The 22,127-nt window shown below is 38.4% G+C and overlaps 1 protein-coding gene and 1 long non-coding RNA gene across 8 annotated transcripts in view; one reads left to right on the top strand and one right to left on the bottom strand.

Annotated features, from left to right (window-relative positions):
- LOC306984809 overlaps positions 1-17,859 on the bottom strand; it is an 81,140-nt gene extending 63,281 nt beyond the window's left edge. For all 7 annotated transcript variants that reach the window (XR_013794633.1, XR_013794634.1, XR_013794635.1 and 4 more), the window contains exons 1-2: positions 17,648-17,859; positions 11,777-11,922 (exon numbers count right to left, since the gene is read on the bottom strand). This is a non-coding gene — a long non-coding RNA (uncharacterized lncRNA). The remainder of the gene's footprint in view (positions 1-11,776; positions 11,923-17,647) is intronic.
- Positions 17,860-18,041: 182 nt separating this feature from the next.
- Positions 18,042-22,127, top strand: part of st8sia3 (ST8 alpha-N-acetyl-neuraminide alpha-2,8-sialyltransferase 3) — a 59,576-nt gene continuing 55,490 nt past the window's right edge. Inside the window, exons 1-2 of the mRNA XM_079586512.1 lie at positions 18,042-18,126; positions 19,323-19,564. The gene's annotated coding sequence lies outside the window, so the exon portion shown is untranslated. The remainder of the gene's footprint in view (positions 18,127-19,322; positions 19,565-22,127) is intronic.

The following is a 22,127-nucleotide window of genomic DNA, read 5'->3' as shown; positions in this document are numbered from 1 at the left end:
AGGGTCACGAGAAGCCAGTTACGCTCTGGGTTCATAGATTCACAAAACGACAGTAAGAACAGATGCACGTCCTCAAAAACGCTTTCGGTTTGAAATATTATGCCTGTTATCAGCGCGGCGAGAGAATTCATCATTTTAAGTGTGAAAATACAAGCTCTGTGAGCGCAGCGGAGGAGAAATGAAGATCAGGCAATTCAGACTTCATCTGAGCAGCTAATTAACTCAAGTGATTGATGATGATGATGGTGATGATGAAGATAACAGCAGCCAGCCAATCAGCTAAACTCTGTCTGTGAAATTTCAATTCCCTGATTCTTGAGTAAATAATGATAATCAGTGAAATTTCTTGCTCATCTTGGAGTCCAAAATTTCACTAATCGTCATTAACTGTTATTTGTCTTCCATTAGAGAAAATTATGTCTCTCTCTCTCTCTCTCTATATATATATATATATATATATATATATATATATGTATATATATACACACACACCGGTATATCAGATATCAACAACTCAAGTCAAACATTTTGTTGCGATTTTATTTTATTGCTTTTATTTATGCATTTAAATTGTTAAATGAGTTAAATGTTTTATTGCAGTTTTATTGTTTTCATTTTATTTATTTAATTATTTTGCTATCAAATGTTTATATCAAAAGCATTATTAAATTTGTTTATGTAATTGTTAAAAATAGTATATTTTTAATAAAATTGTTAATAAACATTTTATATTTTTAGCAGATATCAACTGAAGTAAAATATTTCATTGCAATTTTTTAATTTTGTTTGTAGCCATTTTCTTTGTTTTATTGCTTTTATTTATGCATTTAAAATGTTTTTGCCAATATCAGCTTAGAGTAAAATATTTTATTGCAGTTTTATTGTTTTCATTTTATTTATTCAATATATTTGCTATCAAATTTTTATATCAAAAGCATCATTACTTTTTTATCTAATTTATATTTTTAATACACTTATTTATTTAGTATATATTTTTGCAGATATCAACAGGTCAAATATTTTATTGCATTTTTATTTAATTTTTTCAGATTTTTTTTGTAGATATCAACAGCTCAGTTTATTTTGTTGTCTTTATTAATTAATTTAGCTTTATTTGCAGATATCAGCAGTTTGGTTTGTTAGTTTATAGTTTGGGTTTAATTTATAAGTCGGAGGGAATTTTAGACGATCAGAAAAAATAGTCCAATCATCATTAATTGAAGTTCGTCTCCCACCGGAGAAGATAATGTCAATACTTCACAGCTGTTCTGTCCAATTAATCCAACTCATTAATCTGTGGTTTAATTAACTTGTTTAATTCATGTGGTTTATTTTGCATTTTAATTTTACTTTGACATTCTTTACAGAAATGCGAGTGCTGTTTTGCCCTTGCTAAACTCGCTGTCACGTTACTAGTGTTGCCACTGTTCAGTGTGTCGAGATCTGATCGTCTGGTTCATGTAATCTGTGACCCAGAATGCACTGCAGTCCCTCTCACCAGCTGAGAAGAAACACACTCGACCCGGAGACTGACGTGACACTAATATGGAGTCCAGGCTGAACTCTGACCTTTGACTTTGTGTTTCTGATGCTCTCACTGTACGGCAGCACTGAGGGGTAAAATCAATATACACTAATAAAGACTCTCTCTTTGTGTGTGTGTGTGTGTGTGTGTGTAACAGAGAGAGTGTGTGTGAGTGAGAGTGTGTTAGTGTGTGAGAGTGCGTGTGTGTGTAAGAGAGAGAGAGAGTGTGTGTGTGTGTGAGAGAGAGAGAGAGAGTGTGTGTGTGTGTGTTTTTGCGCGTGTGCAAGAGAGTGTATATGAGTTTGAGTGTGTGTGAGAGAGACAGTGTTTGAGTGTGTGTAAGAGAGTGTGTTTGAGTGTGTGAGAGTGCGTGTGTGTTAGTTTGTGTGAGAGAGAGTGTGTAAGAGAGAGTGTTTGTGTGTGTTTGAGTGTGTATATGAGTTTGATTGTGTGTGTGTGTGAGAGAGAGAGACAGTGTTTGAGTGTGTAAGAGAGAGAGTGTGTTTGAGTGTGTGTAAGAGAGAGAGTGTGTTTGAGTGTGTGTATTACTGTGTAAGAGAGTGTGTTTGTGTGTGTGTGTGTTAGAGAGAGAGTGTGTGTGTTTGTGTAAGAGAGAGAGTGTTTTAGCGTGTAAGAGAGTGTATATGAGTTTGAGTGTGTGTGTGAGAGAGAGAGACAGTGTTTAAGTGAGTGTGTGAGAGAAAGAATGTGTGTGTGAGAGTGTGTTTGAAAGTGAGAAGTGTGTGTGAGAGTGTGTGTTTGAATGTGAGTAGTGTGTGTGAGTGTGTGTGTGTGTGAGAGAGTTTGTGAGGTAAGTGTGTTTAATAGCTGAAGGCTCAATATACACAAATGCCACACACACACACACACCGAGTCTGTGCAGATCACGTTATATGTGGATATGAAACGATCCCCATATAGGAAAAATTATTCACAAATCAAATGAGTTTCCTTTTCTTTTAGCGTTGTGGTTTTGTGATTAGTTTTTAATAAAACAGTGTCTATGGTATTTATACGTTGTTAGACCCGTTTAGAGAACTAGCTAAACGTGTGTGTGTGTGTGTGTGTTACTGTAATATGTCCACCCCTGTCTGTCTGTAAAGACTGACTCATTAACCTGATCTCGTTCAGATGAGCTTTAGTGAGTGAGAGGCGGGTCGGTTTAGAGACCATCCGTCCACCTGATTAACACACACACACACACACACACACCGCTAATCAATACCACCGCAGCAGATCCTGATTCGGTGATGGTCAGTGTCCAGAGGGTCAGTTTCAATCAGAGCCCAAGGTGACGGTGACCTCTGACCTTTGTCGAAGCTGCAGTGCCTGACGTTCATTTCTCACCCCCTTCCCCCCCAAACCATTCTACAGTCCGCGAACACAGGCGATCGATGCGCAGCGCTCCTTCACTTCATCTCTCCCTCGTTTTCTGACCCTGTTCTCTTGTTCAGGCGCCGCCGGTTCATTAGTCGAGGGGAAGAAGCCGCGGTCGTCATGGTGACGGCGGTGATGCTGAAGGTTCGTCTGCAGTGACTGATGTTCACTGAGGAGGAGGTTTGCATTGAAATTTTGGATGTGTGTGTTTGAGAGTGTGTTTGTTAAGTGAGTGAGCGAGTGACAGTGTGTGTGTGTGTGAGTGAATGATAGAGCGTGTGTGTGTGTGTGTGTGTGTGTGTGTGTGTGTGTGTGTGTGTGTGTGTGAGAGTGAATGATAGAGCGTGTGTGTGTGTGTGATAGAAAGAGTGTGTTAGGTGAGTGAGCGAGCGAGTGACTGTGTGTGTTGTGTGTGTGATAGAGTGTGTGTGTGTGTGCGTGTGAGTGAGTGAGTGTGATAGAGTGAGTGTGTGTGTGTGTGCGTGCGAGTGTGTGTGAGTGTGCGAGCGGGTGTGTGAGCGAGCGTGTGTGTGTGCGAGCGTGTGTGCGCTAGTGATCGAGCAAGCGTGTATGTGCGTGATCGAGCGAGCGTGTGTATGTGTGAGCGAGTGTGTGTGTGTGTGTGTGCGCGTGTGTGTGTGTGCGCGAGCGAGTGTGTGTGTGCGAGTGGCCGAGCGAGCGTGTGTGTGTGTGTGAGTGACCGAGCGAGCGTGTGTGTGTGAGCGATCGAGCGAGCGTGTGTGTGTGTGTGAGCGATCGAGCGAGCGTGTGTATGTGTGAGCGAGTGTGTGTGCGCGAGCGAGTGTGTGTGTGCGAGTGACCGACCGAGCGAGCGTGTGTGTGTGTGTGCGAGTGACCGAGCGAGCACGTGTGTGAGCGAGTGAGTGTGTGTGTGTGTGTGAGCGAGCGAGTGAGTGTGAGCGAGTGTGTGTGTGTGTGTGTGTTAGCATGCCTTTGTTTGCGTGTGCTTTAGGTATCAGATTTAGTAAGTGTTTTATATAAGATTATATTCGATTTTTTCATGGAAAATATATTTGTGCTTTTATAAATTCAGTCGGCACATTGCAGGATTAGTGAAATGCAAGCAGCCAAAACTGATATGCTTATAGTTGATAGCAGGACTTGTCATTGGTGTTTTCCCTATAAATATTCAAATGAGCTTGAGTGGGCAGATGATGGTTCAGTTGTTGAACAGTCATGTAGTTTAACCAGACGTTAGTTAAGCAGTGTGTCAGGAGGAATGCCGATACGTCCAGCAGATGTGTGTGTGTGTGTGTGTGTTTTCTCTTTGATGCAGTGGTCAGTGTGGCGGGGGGGTCCGGGAGCACATGGAGAACCGGCTTTATGACGGGCAGATGTCGCTCGGAGCTCTAAAGCAGTCTGTAATCCTATTTGCCACTGAAAGGATCTTTAACGACCTGAGTGCGTCTGCGAAATAGTAAAAGTCACTGGACGACAGCTTGGCTTTTAAAACCTGCCATTACCAACACTGTGGCGGAAGGGTGAAGAGAACGGGATCTCTCAAAACTGCCCTTCATTTATTTATCTTCAGCATCCTCAACTAAACTCATAAAATAATGAGTACGTCAATAGATACATTTTACTGTAGAATTAAGAATCTGCTAAATGTTAAAAAAATTATGTTTAAAGACAGTATTAAGGATCAAATGTATTTACACTTTTGAACTGGCAAGTTTTTATTAATTATTTTATAAATTATTATTTTATAAATATGTTATTTTGTCTTGTGGACTATATATAAACATCTGCTTTATGATTAGAGCTTATTTACGACAGTGATAAATAAATAAAAAATGCAACTTTTATGTACACATAAAAAAGTGTAGTTTTAAAAGTATATATATATATATATATATATATATATACACACATTTTAATTATTTTATTAAATTCTGTACATATTATTTAATACAGAATATTATAGAATGATATTATAATTTTTTTTGAAATATATCAAATAAAATCAATTTTTTAATAAAAAAATAAAAATATATATACATATATATATATATATATATATATTTATTTATTTTTGGATTTTTTTATATATATTTTTGTGAGTTATCTCTGGTTAGAAGACTAAAAAAAGTCAGTATAAAAGAGTAAAGTAATTTGGTTTCAACTTAGACTTAAATTTTACTTTATTGGCATGATAAAAACTAGCCTTCCATTGCCTAAGCATCAATATATAACATATATGAATCTCTCACTGTATGTTATCGTGACTCATTCTAAAATGTTTTATTTGCATTATGGGGATCATTTGATTTTCGTGATACAGTGATGGGCAGGTCAGAGGTCGTGACCCCAGGGATCAAGATTTGTAGTGCACTGGACAGGGTAAAAACAAGAGGCCTTACATTAAGATTAAAACACAAACTGACCAGCAGCTTTGTGTGATTCACAGTCCACTCGTGTGTGTTCATGTAAATGTGTGTATGAAGTGTGTGTATGTTGAGATACAGCCGAGATGATGTTGAGAGACTGAGAGCAGGAGGCGGAGCGGAACAGTTTAGTTTGTGCCTCTGTTAGGGGCGTGACCTCCACACGCGGGGTCACATTTAATTAGCATACAGGCCCCTCCCCTAACATACTGCAGCCATGGCCACCCACCACTGTGTGTGTGTGTGTGCGTGTGTTTCCGTGTGTGTGTGTGTGTGCGTGCGTGTGTGTGTGAGAGTGTTTGCGTGCCAGGGCTCGCAAAATCACCCGCCCGACGTCCCGGGGCTATTGTGTTTTCCAGTCGGGCAACCAAAATGCATAACCGGCCTGCCCGACGGGCTATCTGAACTAGTGTTCGCTTCAGTCTTGTTATAATCAGATTCAGCGCGTTCTTCGTCTTCAATCCGCAGTGGCGCCGAACAGAGCGCATGTCAGAAACAGAGGACAGTGTGTGTGTGTGTGTGAGCCTCATTGGTCTGTCACTGCTCGTCAATGTCAGAATATTAGAGATTACCAATCAAATCAAAGTAGGCGGGATTTATATTCACAGAAGCGGCTGAGCGCGAATTTGAGCAGAGCGACTCGACGCTTCAGTTTACGGTCAAGTGCGATAATGTAAGTAGCTAAACTAAATATTTACATAAATGTTAAACAAATGACAAATTATCAGGCAAACGAATTTACTTGCGCCATTTTGAACTGAAAATAGGCCTTTGTAACGCGACTCGTGGACTGTAATTCGTTTACTGTCATTGTGAGAGGACGAGAAACAAAGCCGTTTTCATCTTGTTAGGCACAATATTAATAACGAATGTGTACATGTTGAGAATTAATATAGTAGGTAGCCTTCAGTAAAATAAAAAAGTTCAGCTTTAGGAGGGGAAGAGACAGGGCAAGATGAGGAGACTGAGAGAAAAAGAAAGAGTGATGGATAAGAAGTGAGAGCAGGTATTGACAAATACTGCCCGCTGACATGGTTTTAAAGCTATTTCTTATCCTTTTTTTGGCCTTCAAACGTCTTGAAATGCACATATCAGAGAAATAAAAAATTTGAACCCCCTAACAACCTTACATTTAGGACCTATGTGATTATAAAGCCCTGTCTACGGCCCTGTATTAAATCAATAATGAATGTGTACATATTTTGAATAAATTTAATAAACTTAGTTAGGCTACCTAGCTTTCCTGGTAGCTTTCAGTAAATGAACGTGTCTGAGAAAATGATTCATAAATCAACCCATCAGCTGACCCCAAGTTTACTTTCGTCATTGACAGACAAAAATGAAAAGCCTATCAGTCAAAGCTCAGCTTTAGGACGGGAAGAGCCAGGGCAAGAGAAAAACAAAGAGAAAAAGAGTGATGCTGATGAGGAGAGAAAAATAATCAGCTGTGTGACATGGTTTTAAAGCTATTGTTGTCCAATTTTTTTGGCATTCAAAACATCTTAAAATGCATATGTAGATCAGAGAAATCAAAATTTTCTCGGGCCCCCGAGAACATTATTGCAGATTGGCACCCGAACACCCCTAACTAGTTTACCTCACATTTGGGACCTCAGTGATGATAAAACCCTGTCATCTGCATGTTAATGAAACTAGTTAATTGTGAGCGTTAGACCCTAACCCAAAGTGTTACCTTTTTTTATCATACCCTCATTGGGGGCTGAGCCACAGACATATTCATGTTCCACACTGATCACACACATTTCAGTTCAGAGAACCAGATGTATATTTGTATTGATGATTCTAATTTGATTATTTTATATCCAATTGTTGATATTTGTGTTTTGAAAAAAAAGTTTTTGATTCATGTTTTGACTCCTAACCAATTTTCTACATTAAAAATTGTCTTTTTATGTGGGCTAGTAAAATTCATTTCGGGCTACCAAAATCTGAAGAGTGCCTGCCCGAAGGGCTACCAGCGATTTAAAAATTTTGCGAGCCCTGCGTGCGTGTGAGTGAATGAGTGTGTGTCTGTCTGTGTGTGTTTGAGTTAGTGTGTTTCCGTGTGTGCGTGTGTGTGTGTATGTGCGTGTGTGTTTGCTTGCGTGTGTGTCTGTGTGCGCGTGTGTGTGTCAATGAGTGAGTGAGTGAGTGCGTGTGTGTGTGTGTGTGAAAGAGAGAGAGCACAAAGTAAAGGAGGAGGTTAGGGATGCATTGATATGTACAAGCTGACATTGACAGTCACTATTTATTTTTGTGTTATGGCCAATAAGCAGAATAATAATATAATTCATCTGCATGCGTTTTGATCATTTAAATTTCATATAAATACATAGATTTGTGTTTTAGTTTAATAATTTAATGTCTCACATTTCTTGTAGTTAGCGCATTTATTTCTACTTATACACTGCATACAGTTTGTTTCTTTGTTTTAATCTGTGTTAACAATGAAGTGACCTCTTTTCTACTTCCTCTGTCCACTCAGAGGTCAAAGGCCAGAGTTGAGAGGTCAGAAGATCTCAGATGGGGATGAGGTGAATTAAAACGCTGCCCCTCCCCCTATTTATCTCTAACCTCCACATGAACTGCACTCGTAATCCCATCATGCTCAAGTGAAGAGCGCAGGGGTCAGCGGCGTCCATCGCTCGAGCCGCACTTATTTAGGCATCACTGCAAGAGAAGGTTTCCTGGTTAATGCTAAGTGTGTGTGTGTGTGTGTGTGTGTGTGTGTGTGTGTGTGTGTGTGTGTGTGTGTGTGTGTGTGTGTGTGCGTGAGTGAGTGAGTGAGTGAGTGAGTGAGTGTGTGTGTGTGTGTGTATATGTGCGCGTGTATGTGTGTTTGCGCTACTTTTGAGCCATATTGGAATTCACTCTATTATCGTGACACAGCGTGTAAAACTCATCATGTGCGCACAAGTGTGTATTTGCGCCTGCATGTGTGTGTGCGTGCATGCGAGTAAATGTGTGTGTGCGTGAGTGTGTATGCATGTGTGCGTGCGTGAGTGCGTCTGTGTGAGAGAGTGAGTGTGTATTCACGCGTGTGTGTGTGTGTGTGAGAGTGAGTGTGTATTCGCGCATGCATGTGTGTTTGAGTGTGTATTCACGCGTGCATGTGTATGTGTGTATTCGCACGTGCATATATGTGTGTGTGTGTGTGTGAATGTGTGTTTGTGCTACTTTTGAGCTATATTGGAATTCACTCTATTATCGTGACAGTGTGTAAAACTCAATCAATCAAATTTATGTGCAAAATATTATTCATCATTTTCCAGCCTGATTGCTGAACATGCAAATGGATGTAATTACTGCATATTTAAATCATGACGGCCATTTATCTGAAAGTCAAACTCTCAGTGGCATAAACGCTCTGAATATGAGGCTTGACATTCAAAGGAGCAAAAGCCACTAATGAAGATCTGCTTCGGACAGACTGAAGGCTGCATTGCTGTCGTTTGTGGTCAGGAGTTTCCCATCAAATGACTTCATAAGAGCAGTTTTCTTCCCTGATGTTGAATATTGAAGAGTTTTTTCTCAATAGCCAATCGACTTTAGTTTACGTCACAGATGCGAACCATGATTATTTGCTATTGCTTGTTAGCAGCGTATTCTAGAAAGCATTTAATTGGACAAGAATTTGAATACGCCTCTCAAATCAAGATCACGTTATGAATATGTTTGGTCACTCCTGGATTTCAGAAGCATGTTTGCTGGTCATTTTCTCTATAGGAATTTTTTGTCATTTCAGATTTTTTTAAAGTAATTAATTTTTGTAGTGTCTGAAAATTAGATGTGCTGCTAACTGATAGACGGCAGAAATAACTGCAATATTTTCATTTTGAGAAATACATTTTACATTTAAGACAAAACTGGAAATATTTAAGTTATTAAGACTATTATTAATAATAATTGTACTAATAATATAAATCATATTCTAATATATAATACAAGTCTAATTATTCTTATAATTTGATATATATATATATACACACACATGTATACAAACTTGTGTTAGATGCGATTAATCGATTTGACAGCACTCATGTATAAAATTTGTGTGTATATGAAGTATAATTTTGATGAATCGATTTGACAATACTATATTTATATAAAATAATATAAAATGAATACTTAACAAAAAATTAATAACTAGTTTATACCTTACAATATATAATTTTATATACATACACATACTACATAAATTAATACAAATATATAAACACACACACAAATATATGTGTGTGTGTGTGTGTGTGTGTGTGTTTATATATTTGTATTCATTTATGTAGTATGTATTCATTTTTTTATTTTATTAATTCAGTTTTTGAGGTTATGAAAGGTTTTATAAAACCATACACTAGCCTGTACAGGTGAGCTCAAGATACGGTCTAGTTTTGATTTCCTTGTCTCTCACATGTTCATTCATGAGTCTGGACTCTGAGTCACAAGCGTGTTTTCCTGTGTGGCGTTCAGGATAGTCTTCTCTTAAAGCTGCACTTAAGTCTGAAAAATGCACTTCCTTTATAAGGCGAGCGCAGACAGCAGACTTCTCTCTCTGTGAATTATTTATCCAGGTATCAAGCGAACAACAGCCACAGATCAGCCGGCCAACAGGAACTACAGGAAATAGGGATCCTAATTGTTGTCTATTACACTTTGGCTGGGCTAATGGCAATGTGGACCCCTCTCTCTCTCTCTCTCTCTCTCTCTCTCTCTCTCTCTCTCTCTCTCTCTCTCTCTCTCTCTCTCTCTCTCTCTCTCTCTCTCTCTCTCTCTCTCTCTCCCTCCCTCTCTCTCCCTCCCTCCCTCTCTCTCTCTCTCTGTGTGTACGTATGTATCTCGCTGAATGTCCTTTTTGCACTAAGAGTGAAACCATTTTTCATGCATTTGTAAATTGTGCTACATTACAGCCTTCATTTCTGTCTTTGGGAAATATTTTTCAGAGATGTAATGAAACTTTTCCTACGGTGTTTTTTATTTTGGGGTTTTAAAGGGGGGGTATAATGCCCTTTTCACAAGATGTAAAATAAGTCTCTGATGTCCCCAGAGTGTGTGTGTGAAGTTTTAGCTCAAAATACCCCACAGATATTTTTATATCGCATGTTAAAGTTAGTCGCAAAAACGCACCGTTTTTGTGTCTGTCCCTTTAAATGCAAATGAGCTGCTGCTCCCGGCACAGGGGGCGGAGCTTCGATTACCTCCTCACTCACACACACACAGAACATTTCAAAAACTTTTAGCCTTTTATGTTCAAACCGGAGTCAGACAATGATGGAGAGACTCGAGAAGAAGAACATGTAGAAGAACAGGACATTTCTGAATGGTTAGTTGATGAATTTATGTAGATTATGTGTAGTTATCTTCTAGTCACTGATTAGCATATTCTGTCATGATAATCTATAAATCGTGTTCAGGGGGCGGGGCTTGTGTAAATTCTAGGGTTGGTGATGTCACTAACCCGGGAGGAATGTCGTGTAGTTCCTGCCAGCCGTTTGTTGTAGTCCTTTTCTTTAAAGGCAAATATCTCCCTTTGCTCTGAACTTTGAGTGTTGTAACTTTGCAGATGTTTTTTTATGATCAAACACAACATTACACACTAACTACAGTTAGAAAAGTGATCATAATCAACCACCCCTTTAAATATGTGTTGAAAAAAGGGAAGTTGTTGAATTTTGTTTAAGGCCAAAGCAATATTGGCTATTTATAAAAGTAGGAAAAAGAAAGTTAAACAAAATTTGGAGCAGAATGTAGTTGCAATTTTTTTTTAAACCATGGTGCAAGCAAGAATATTGATTGATTTTGCTTATTACAAGCATATGGATGATCTTATCACTTTTGAAGGTATTTGGTGTTGCAATGAGGATGCTCTGTATTTGAAGGTGATTTGGTTTTTGCACATTTCTTGTGAGTTGGGGTTGCTCTTAATATGCATATTGTAGTTTAAATATACTGTGAAATGCATTTGTAATCAAGGTTTGTTAAAATTCAACAACAAAATCTCTCTCTCTGAATCTCTTTCTCTCTCTGTGTATCTCTCTCTGTATCTCTCTCTCTCTCTGTGTATCTCTCTCTGTATCTCTCTCTCTCTCTGTGTATCTCTGTATCTCTGTCTCTCTCTCAGTATCTCTCTCTCAGTATCTCTCTCTCAGTATCTCTCTCTCTCTCTGTATCTCTCTCTCTCTGTCTGGGCCGTCTGCAGGATAAGAGTGCTAATGCTACGTTGGCAATTATCTCCCCTCAACAACCACACAGGCATCATATCAGCCCCTCTCCAAGTGTCTCAGATCTGCATGTTTCAGTGTCATTAGTCTGTCTGTCTGAGAGAGAGTGTTATGTTCCCCTTGTGATGCTCTGTTAATGGAGTCTGCTTGTGCGTTTGCGTTCAAAGGGGTTTGATTCTGTCACAGACGCTGATGAGTTTCTCTTCCTCTTGAGTTTTAAGTTCATCTCATTGTATGAATATTTCACAAACCTCGTCGTCGTGTGTGTGTGTGACGCCTTCTTCCAGCGCAGTATGGCATGTGGCGTCGCCGTGTCGATCGATCTCGTGTGTGTTTGTGCCGAGAGGGATGAAGTATCTGGTTCCTGTTCAGACTCTCGCAGCACAGATGCGGTAAACTGCAGATGCAGGAAGAACGTCAGACCAAAATACTGGAATCTAAACATGAACACATACACACACATTCTTGTGCATCTATCTTTGTGAGGACATTCATTGACACAATGATATCTCAATGATAACATTCATTGACACAATGATATCTCTAGCTCCTTACCCAATCCCTACCCATCACAACTAACTGCCTAACCCGAACACTGACCCTAAACCTGATTATAACCTGGTCACTAAAACCAAGTCTTGACCCTTTAAAGGCTTTCAGAAAGTGAGGACTGGCCAAAATGTCCTCACGCTGACTGTCTAAACTGGTCCTCACAAACATAGTTGTACATAGGGGTGTGCGATATCAAGATTTTTGATCATAGACGATTAAAATGTCTCCACGATCTGCTTTTGAAGAAATATCGTAGTATCGTCCTACAGTGCATTCTATCAGTTCTGGCGCCTCCGTCTCAAAATACTGTAAAATGTGACGTACAATCACAATCACATCACATGTGTTAAATGCAGAGATAGAGTTACACTCACAGGACACTGCAGGTCACAAAAGTTTATGATTTTTTTATTATGATTTTCTTGAAAAAAATTGTGATATGATATTTTTACAATATCGCCCACCCCTAGTTGTACACAAAGACACACACACACATGCACGCACTCACACACACACATATATACACGCACACGGACACACACTCACATACGCTCACACACACACAAAACCTAAAGTTTCTATGATATATGAGGTGAGGTGTTTGTTCAAATCAAACCAGTTTTGTAAAATTGACTGTGTGTGTGTGTGTGTGTGTGTGTGAGAGAGTGTGTGTGTGTGTGTGTGTGTGTGTGTGTGTGTGTGTGTGTGTGTGTGTGTGTGCATGCGTGTGCGTGTTTGTGTTTGTGTGTGTGTGTGCGTGTATGTGTTTGTGTGTGTGTGTTAGTGGATCGGTCTTGGTTTTGCTGAGGTGGCAAAGTGCCGTTTAGTCATTTGTCCATGTCAGCACAAGAAGCTAAAACAACTAAGACTGTTACAAACAAACACGCAAACACACATTTTGCCCAACATTAAAACGTTTTAAAGCAATTAGAACCAATTTTTACAAATACAGTACTACGATACACTTACATCATGAGATGATACGATACACGATATTGGGTTCGCGAGAACGAGACGATATATTTAAGAAACACTAGCTATATTTAAGAAATCTTCAATGACAAAATATGACTGGAAAAATAGTCTTTTATTTGCCTGAAAGTCACAAAAAGTGCATTTTACTTATCATTTAACTAATCTAGGGCTGTCTGTCACTAACAATTATTTTGGTAATCGAGTAATTGGTCAATTATTTTGACAATTAACCTGTTAGCCTTCACCAGAGCGAGGACGCTCTGAAGCGTTTTTTTTTTTAAATAGTTCAAAGTTACTATCAGATTTAATGTTATTACCTTGACAAACTATACATCATTAAAAATATATAAGTCTCACGTTTCAGTATTTGACCACTATTGTATTCTGAGAAACTTATAGTGACAGTTATGTCTTAATTTGTGTCAGGATTTATGTAATGAAAAAATGAGTCGATACCTTTAATGTGAATTATGAGCATCAGCGCGTCCATTCATAAAAAAACTCCGGTGGTGTTGTCATGAGAACGCGTGACAAAACAACGTTCCTCAGGGCTTTTGGCTCAAAAATGTGCAGATTTGGAGAAATATTGATATATTCTCATAGGTTTACATCAGATTTCTATAGACAGGAATAATATTTATTGAATTTATATCAAAATGCGTCCATGTAATCATATGCGCGCTGGATACTCTGATGTACTGTGTTTTCAAACCATACAGAAGACTGAGGGCGCCAGAGATACACAGAATAATCCATATACGGATGCACTGCACATGAAGAAGAGCCCTACCATGTGACCTTCCAGGACGTCACTTACATAAACACAGCTAGCTTTCAGAGATCGTTGTAACATGCAGATAAAGATGTTTTGAAGACAATAAACATGATTGCAATGATATTTGATTTACCTGTGTTCTTCGAGCCATGTCAGGTATTTTTTATAATAATAGATTATATGTATAATGTAATGCTAATCTATATAGACTTTACAATAGTGCAGAATAACATAAACTCATTTATTTTCTGTCTGATTTTCTTTTCTGAAGCCAAATAAGCTCATAGAAGATTATTTAAAACACTCGACTTGCGTTTTAAAGTAAGTTTGGAGCACAAACACGGTTTTAATCTCATAAATTGTCGTGTATTGATGGTGTGCTAAGCTAACATGCTAGCTAGCTCTCTAGTTGCACCTGCCATCTAGCTGTTATTTTTTATGATTTTTTTCTAAATCGGAATGCTTACTGAAATATTTATTTATTTAAGAAAGGCATTTGATACAGTTATAAATGTGAAAGGTGAGAACTATGAAAGAAATTAGGGGGTGAAACACCGTGATTAGCCAGTCGTTAGCGATTATAATGGAGACAAAGGAAAAGAATATTTATGGCCATAAGCCGGCTGGAGAGGTGTAAATGTGAGCAGGAGAGACTGACACTGAATGGGGCTCGTTTGCACCACAAAACAATAGAGACAATAGACTGAATAGATGCTAATAGATGACAATAAACACAAGTTTGCATTTTAGAGTCAATTCAAAATAAAGTCATTTGAGATGATCTTGAAAAACATTTAACAAAATACAGAGTTTTAGACTTATCACCTTCAAATTTTAAATATAACATGGTCAGACATGTGTCTTTAGCTGGAGTGCATTTCTAGAGTGCTGACGGGCCAACTTCAATTTAATTTTCATGAAGATGTTTCATAAAAATAAATTTCTAATAACTTACACAACTTTGAAGCTATTCATAATTTTTTTTTCATTATGACAATAATTCATTCTACATTTCCAATAAAGTGCCAGGTGTCAGCTTTCAAATGAGATCATGCTTGTGCTTTTAGGACAAAGGGTCAATTAACTGAATCTGTTTTAGGTTCAGAATGCAATTTCTGGGGATTTTTCAAAAATGGCGCTGAAGGCTAACAGGTTAATTGAGTAATCAGATATTTTTTGTGATAGACCTAAGTGAATCCCCTTTAAAATGACTTAAAATCCATATAATAACAACGAGGCAATAATAACTGGTTTACGTAAAGTATCAAAAGCAAGTAATTTAATAAGAGAAGTTCACATCAAAATCTTCCGAAATCGCATACTTCCCTATAATATAGTAGGTGACTAGAGTACGTATCTCCAAATTCACAGTAGGCTACTCATAAAAGAGTAGGCGAAAAGTTCCCGGATGACCTCCTACTTCCAGCAAGATTCAGAAGTGTGCATATGATGGACACTTTACTATCCCATAAGGCCAGATTACTGAATGGCAGTGAAGCGACACAACTTATGCTGCTAGGTCACATGATAATGACAAAATGGCGGATGTGTCTGGATTACATCATAGACAGTAAATAAACTGGACACAGCGACCCCATAGGTTTCAACGGAGAAAAATGAAGTCAATTAGAAGCACTCTCTTCCTGATGGCCGGGCGAACTGCGCAGGCTCAAACTGAGCTTGACGACGTAGATGTGACGTGAGCAACCTGTAGGTATTCTAGTAGCTGTGCCGAGAGAAATCTGAATCATTCCCTTCCGAATCTCGCAGAGACGGAGAGCGTGAGTATTTGCTGCAAGAGCAACTTTATGGGCCCTATCTTGCACCCAGCGCAATTGACTTTGTACACCGACGCATGTATCATTCCTATTTTGCACCCGCGCACAGCGGACTTTTCCCTCCACAGACGCACGTCGGTAAATTAGGAAATGAACTTGCGCTCGCGGGGGCGGTTCAGCGCAAAGAGGAGTGTGTTCCGGCGCAAAACTTCCATGGTGCTATTTTCCAGTTTTAGAAAGCAATTGCGCCACTGACCAGGGAAAAAACAGTCTAAAGACAGTGGCGCGTTGCGCGTTAGTGATATGGTATTTGAAGGGCGCGTGCTTGGCCATAATGTAGTGTGTTAACGCGCATACACTTTGATTCTCTAATATAAACAGATGCAGCAGTTTTCATTTTTGCAAATCATACATTATTACAAGGAAAAATATTAACACACGAAGGAAATCATTGTTGTGTCCGTGAAGATGTGAAAAAGATCTATCTAGATAAAAAAAAAATAATAATCTATATTAGGCTACACATTTACTACCCAAATTATAGCCTACGCCTGTTTAACCGAAGCTAATTTGGGTGGGTTTCTCCCATCATCCCCAATGTCACTTCTCTGTGTTTTACGGTCCTGACGAGAACGTCGGTCTCCTCGGCTGTGAACCGCTCCTGGCGTGCGCTGGCAAACCCGCCGTTATAATAGCAATCCGCCATGGAACAAGCGCGCCTGCTCTTAAAGGGAATGTGAGAGGACGCTCTGATTGGTTTATTTCACGTTACGCCCAAACCACACCTATGAATAATGAAGCTACTTCAGACCAACCCCTTTTACATTTGCGTCGGGCGCAAGAGTCATTTTTCCCGCCGGGAAAATAGCAACAGCGCCGGGATCCGCCCACAAAGTTACTTGCGCTTTGCACTTTGACACTTGCGTTTCAGATCGTTAAAATAGGGCCCTATGACTCTCTATGGGTTTCTCCCTTGACTTTATGTCTCCACGTCCTCCCGATCGCTTGCGAGCTTCTCTGCCTGTCCATACGGTAATTTTTCGACTTGTGCGACAGTCGCGCGGTTATGACGCAATCGTTAGCCTATTTTTACAAAAACTGCTTCTACGGGGCCATAACGTAAGATACAAGGTAATGGAGCATTTTATACATTTTCGTGTTTCTTTAGAAATAAATAATGGACAAATGGAGTCTTTAAATGCCTCAGATGTAAAGTTATTCGCTGTCAAAGTGACGCAAAAATGAATGGGAGTCAATGGAATGCTAACAGCAGGTGGGGGTCCGCTAGCCAATGGCGGCGCCCGGGGAGGCTTCAATGTCTTTCGGAACACTGCCCCCCTGGATTACATTCATAATACATAGAACATACTTTTTAACTCTCCTGAAGCGATTACTTATTCAAAATAAGTAAATACTCAAGATAGTATGCGATTTCAAATGCAACCCCTCTGGTCTGATCAATATTCAATACATGTATCAAAATCAAAGACGGTTTGGTGTGAAGATCAGAAGAGATCATTAAGTGAGGAATAATTGATGGACTGCTGAATTATTAAGAATTGAACGCACAACTGAATGTAATGCAGCCAGGATACAAAACATTGTTCAGGTTTTTGTAGGCCTAGGCAACCTAAAATACTTTAAAAAGTTGTAAAAAGAGGCTGCGTCTCAATGGAAAAGACTAGAAAGTATTTCGACGACTGCTTAATATTCCTCATGTGTTTTGAGTGTTAAATTAAAGCTCTGAGGAGCATCTCCCTTCACAAAAGACAATAGATTCAAACATGTAAAAGAAGGGATTTTCTCTTGAAATCAATCCCAAACATTTAAAAGGTTTTTCTCTTCTCTTCCGTGAGAGTTTTGTAGCTTTAATCAGTCGAGTGGAGTTAAAGTTCAAGCGCGCGGTGTTTTAACCGCAGTTTTTAACGGCTTGCCTCGTTAAAAACGCAGCACGCGTTGCCTCGGTCTTCACATCTGTTCATCATCTTAAGCTCACTTTAAGCTTTTATTCCGGCGAAATTGAAATGTATCTTTAAACTTACCAACAGGCGATTTCTTTTCGACAGGTTTTGTTGCCGTGAGAACACCATGGATTCGGATTCACCTGCGCGCTCGCCCCCGGAGCTGTTACCGTGGCAACTCCCGCCCGCGGAGTACCCGTCACAGACTGTGATGATGCGTTTTAACGGTCATTAGCATCGTAAATCCTGCGGTTTTTTTATATTTAATTTGTTTTATGTATCTACATTTATAACACTATATTTTTTATTATATTACCTTTGCATCAAATTGCAAAAAACGAACGCTCGCTGCTGTGAGGGTGTTTGTCTTTCTCTCTTCGCACTGGCATTATCAATCTTTCTCAAAAAAAAAAAATGTTAAGTTGTGAAAACAATATTGTGGACTTTTTCTTTTGCTATTTGCGCAAATGGAAACGCAAGAAATATATTTAATGTAGTCTCTCAGTCTCATTCACCTTTCGCCTTTGAGAAACCCGGAAATGTGAAAAGTGTCGCGACGGGTGAGTTGATAAATGCTTCAGAACAGATTCTGAGTAAGGGTAAAAGTTAAGATACTCCTTCAAAAAGTTAAGTTTGTGCCAAAATGGCGTTTTAATGTTCCTGTAAAATCCTAATAAGCATATGTGATCTGCAAAACATTGGTTTCAAAACATGTAGGCCCTAGTAGTAACAGTTAGGTTACTGTAGTAACAACGATTTTACTATTAGGCTACTATGGTATTTTGGCACTATGTTTACCATGGTCCGTATAATTTAGTCTATTTTATATTTTGGTTTACGACTGTCTTTAGCAGAATCTCATAGGTTAGCCCTACTATTTACTAATTCATTAATCTTTCACAACTTTTTAGTGTTCACACATTTAACAACTGTTTTAACGTCATATTTCTAGTGCACTAGCTCTTTCCCATTTCATTAATGATACCTGAACATTTGATCAAAAACATAATTTGTCCCTAAATAACGCAGAAGAGTATCCTGAAGTTTGTATTATAAATTAATTGTAAACTAAATATGTATTTTTTCCTAGTGAATAGGCTACCACTTTAAGGTCTTTCTTGGTTTTAAAGAAAATTGTAATAATTTTGTCCCTTACATGAACAGTCAGAAACACATTCATAATTCTTTTTCATATTTTATACATTTTTATTTTGAATATCCATGAAAAACCAAGCTAAACTTCATCGATGTCCTCTGTTTTATTTTCATAGGCGCTTATTTGGTAAACCCAAAAACACTTGTAAAACAATTTGCGGGACACACAGTGTTTAACGCTCTTGAGAGAGTGGATTCTTATAATACTAAACGGTGAACTGAGTTGTTTTGATAAATATTTGATGTCTCATTTATCAATGAGTTAGCAGGTGATTTATTCAATACCACAAGTGATATTGAATAAACACTCCGACAGGCGTTTATCGATGAACCGCTTCAAAAATACACGCATGCAGAATTGAACTGAATTGACTTCAGCCTCACATAAAAGATGGACAAACTTACATTATCAAGAGCAGAAGAGAATGAATCTTGTTTTATTTTTCTCTGTGTGTGTGTGTGTGTGTGTGTGTGTGTGTGTGTGTGTGTGTGTGTGTGTGTGTGTGTGTGTGTGTGTGTGTGTGTGTGTGTGTGTGTGTGTGTGTGGAATTCTCTGCGCCTGCATTATTTGAGTCCATTAAAGCTCTTCTACCTTCCCTAGGATTTGATTTCTGTCCCATAACCAGCGACTGTGACTGGGCATCGAGTCGGCTCTTTAAGACCAGACCACCGGATCGATGGCGCTAGCTTTACCAGGGCGCTAACAGCCTCCGCAGTGTCTCCGTTAGATCCACAGGTTTGCACAGGGAAACAAGGGCCGGCTCTGACCCCTGTGGAAGGTCCTCAAGGGCCCTCCTGAAGAGAGGAGGAGCAAGAGGGAAGGAAATTGCTAGTTGCTTATGAGTGAGTACACGTGATTATTGTTATTGTGAGTGTGTGAATGAATGGGCGTGTGTGTGTGTGTGTGTGTGTGTGTGTGTGTGTGTGTGTGTGTGTGTGTGTGTGTGTGTGTGTGTGTGTGTGTGTGTGTGTGTGTGTGTGTGTGTGTGTGTGTGTGTGTGTGTGTGTGTGTGTGTGTGTGTGTGTGTGTGTGTGTGTGTGGCGGGGTGTGACTGGCCAGTAAATTGAGATGGTTAATCTCAGATGAGGAGAGTGTATTGGTCCTTCAGACAGACATGTGAGGGCCACTCCACACGGCTGCCCATTTAAGAGCCCGCTTACAAGAGCCCGTCTGTGCGTGTCTTTGAAGAGCTCGACCTTATGTCTGCAATTCACCCCTTTTACACACACACACACACACACACACACACACACACACACACTGTCTGGCTGCACTGCAGCGTTTCATTGCTGCATTTTCCCAAATGATTCAATGGAAACGATGCATCCCTCTCAAGAGAAAAATATCATTAATAGGCTTCAGCAACATTAATTAATCAGGCTTTACAAAAACTACTTTAAATAATGGCATGGTATTGATGCGGTTCAAGTTAGGGGTTTTCAAACTGGGGTCCGGGGACCCCCTGGGGGCCACAAGGAAGTGCTTGGGTTTCTGTGGACGTGTTTAGAGAGAAAAATGTAAAAAAAAAAAAAAAAAAAAAAAAGATTAAAGTTAATAAATAATAAAAAGATTAAAATAGGTCAAAGATTGATATAAATAAAGTAAAATATTAAATTAAAGTAAAAAAAATTATAATAAAGAAATGAAACATAATAAAAATAGCTTAAAATTATGAAATAATAAAAAGATTGAAATAAATAAAAACCTGATTATATATTTGATATAAATAAATAAATAAAATAAATAAATGTTAGATTTACACAAATAATAAGATTTAAATTAATTATCAAATTAAATGAAAATAAACATATAAAATAGATTTAAATCACTAAATAATAAAAAGAACATGAAATAAATAAATGATAAATAATAAATGAATTGACATTAATAAATAGATGTAATAAAATGCAAATGAATAAAACAATTGAATGTAAGTATTAAAATAAACCAATATATAATACATGCAACATTCCTAGTGAGTAGGAAAAAACTTAATCAACTAAATATTGTCCAAATAATACTTTACACATGTTTATACTATTTGTTTTTTTACAGTATAAAATGGGTTTTTATGCATACAAATATATAGCTTCCTTCTACATTTCAGATCATTTATGAGGACCAGAAAGTAATAATCTGCACTTTTTATCAATCAATATCCATCAGTCAATAATGTGGAGTATTGTTGTTTAGGCCTATACGTGAAAATTAATTATCATAGAAACCTGGGAATGTCAGTCAAAAGTTTTAACCTAAAAAGTTTAATTACAATCATTTTTATCATTGGTATTGTTAATATCAAAACAAAACGTAAATATATAATATATTTGGGATGTTCTAATAGAGCTAAATGTTTTATTCTAAAAACACAAAAGGGGTTTGTGACTGATGACTATAGTTCGCTTTATGTAAAGTTTTCAGTGAATCTGTGTGTGTGTGTGTGTGTGTGTGTGTGTGTGTGTGTGTGTGTGTGTGTGTGTGTGTGTGTGTGTGTGTAACCTTGTTGTGGTCTAGTTTTGGGACTAGTTCTGTAGCGTTTATTGATTTGCCAGTGTGGTTATGTAGCTGGAATATGATTTAATAAAACATCTCTCCCCTCATTCTCATGAACAATTAATTCACAACATGAACTAGTCGAAAGAAACAAGATATGTGTACATAAACAGACACACACACACACACACAGAGACACACACACACACACACACACACACACACTGGCAGCAGGAAGAAGAATGCCGTCACACACACTCAGATGTAATGCATATAAAAATGCTTTTAAATGAAACATTAAACGTAAGCAGAGAACCTGTGCTTCAGTCTATCTATCTATCTATCTATCTATCTATCTATCTATCTATCTATCTATCTATCTATCTATCTATCTATCTATCTATCTATCTATCTATCTATCTATCCATCTATCTATCTGTCTATCATCTATCCATCCATCTATCATCTATCCATCCATCTATCATCTATCTATCCATCCATTCATCTATCATCCATCCATCCATCCATCTATCTATCATCCATCCATCTATCTATCATCTATCTATCCATCCATCCATCATTCTATCCATCCATCATCCATCCATCTATCCATCGTTCTATTTATCCATTCATCTATCATCCATCTATCCATCCATTCATCTATCATCCATCTATCCATCCATCCATCTATCATCCATCATCCATCCATCTATCCATCGTTCTATTTATCCATTCATCTATCATCCATCATCCATCCATCTATCTATCCATCCATCCAACTATCATCCATCTATCCATCCATCCATCTATCCATCGTTCTATCCGTCTATCTATCCATCCATCATCCATCCATCTATCTATCCATCCATCCAACTATCATCCATCTATCCATCCATCCATCTATCCATCCAT

Source organism: Phoxinus phoxinus, assembly GCF_949152265.1.
Source record: "Phoxinus phoxinus genome assembly, chromosome: 17".
Classification (NCBI taxonomy): domain Eukaryota; kingdom Metazoa; phylum Chordata; class Actinopteri; order Cypriniformes; family Leuciscidae; genus Phoxinus; species Phoxinus phoxinus.
The sequence above is the reverse complement of the archived record's forward strand: the minus strand, read 5'-3'. Positions and strand labels throughout refer to the sequence as shown.